This window comes from Microtus ochrogaster, unplaced genomic scaffold (genome assembly GCF_000317375.1).
Source record: "Microtus ochrogaster isolate Prairie Vole_2 unplaced genomic scaffold, MicOch1.0 UNK4475, whole genome shotgun sequence".
NCBI lineage: Eukaryota > Metazoa > Chordata > Mammalia > Rodentia > Cricetidae > Microtus > Microtus ochrogaster.
The window spans coordinates 1-1,330 of record NW_004953569.1 but is presented as its reverse complement, the minus strand read 5'-3'; the positions used below and the strand labels follow the sequence as shown (position 1 = coordinate 1,330).

Here is a 1,330-nt window from a genome sequence, read left to right as displayed (position 1 = left end):
GTATCTGCAGGATTTAATGTTTGTCTTTCAGGATTTAATGTTTTGGTCTTGCTTCAGTTAAATCCTTCCTTGTCATTTATTTTCCTGTTGACATGGAGATGTTTATCCTATGCAATTGTATTTCAGAAGCGCATAACTTTATTCTTGATATTGTAGAATCTCAAGCTAAAAGTTTGTCTTGAGTCTCAGAAAAGGAACTGAATTTAGCCTGTGTATGCATAGTATGATGTGCAGTGTGTTTTGCGGGTGAGAGAGAGAGAGGGAGAGAAAGAGGGTGTGTGTTTGTGCGCGTGCATGTGTAGACCAAAGTTCAATATTGAGTATCTTCTCTATAGTTCTCTACTTGATTTTTCTGAAGCAGGATTTCTCACTGAACCTGGAGCTTGCAGTTTCAGGTAGACTAGATGAGCAGTGCGCCCTGGCCTGCCTCTGTCCCTCCCACCAACACTAGGGTTATAGGCATCTCTCGCCATGCCCGGCCTTTACATGAGTACTAGATACCTGAACTCAAGTCCTCATGTTTGCACAGCAAGCACTTTACCCACTGAGCCATCTTCCCAGTTCCAAAGTTAAACTTTTGAGCATCTGGGTGGAGAGAGGAAAGCAGGCAAAGGTCACTGCAGCTGGGCCCCCTGTAGTGTTCATCCACAAAGACAGACTCCAAGGCTGAGGTAGAGAAAGATACTTTAAAAGAAAATGGGGGAAACAACAAAGGGAGCCATAGTCAACTGACTAGCTAATGGCAGTGTAGCTCAACCTGGCCGACCCCATTTACCAGTCAGCACAGGCTCACCAGTCACTAGAAGCCAGTGGCTCTCACGAGGCAGGGACATCCAGGTAAGTCACAGGGTCTGAGAAGGGGCCTGGCCGGGCCCAGTAGTCCAATGCTCGTACTTGATAGGAGCCAGAAACCACACCTGTGTCTGCAGACAAAAAGCACATGTTTTCTGAAGCTCCTGAAACCCCAGACCCACCCCACACCATACTGTATTGAAGGAGGTCCAGCAGTACAACCGCCAAGGTTGGGCGCACCTGGGCTGAACACAAAAAGGTTGAAAGTAGACGGCCTCCTGCTGATTGGGGCATACGCCTCACCCTTCTGGGAGAACTGGATCTCATATGTCCACAGGCACCTGGGGAGGGCTGGGTCAGTACTAAAGCTGGGAACCCTGAAGGACTAGATTGGTGGGGTAAGGTGGGCCCACAACCCTCTACTCTTCAACTCCCTTCCTGGTACCGCTAGGGTCCCTGGTTATTCTCAAATTGTGACAGGTCACAGTGAGGGGGAGCACTGGAGTGATCTCCAGCTCACACAAATGGATCTGTGCGG

At 48.8% G+C, this 1,330-nt stretch overlaps 1 long non-coding RNA gene across 1 annotated transcript; it reads right to left on the bottom strand.

Annotated features, from left to right (window-relative positions):
* Positions 1-6: 6 nt before the first annotated feature.
* LOC106144515 lies at positions 7-1,303 on the bottom strand. Its single transcript, XR_001229557.2, has 3 exons — positions 1,033-1,303; positions 794-923; positions 7-684 (listed from the first exon to the last, which is right to left on the bottom strand). It is a non-coding gene; the product is annotated as an uncharacterized LOC106144515 (long non-coding RNA).
* Positions 1,304-1,330: the final 27 nt, after the last annotated feature.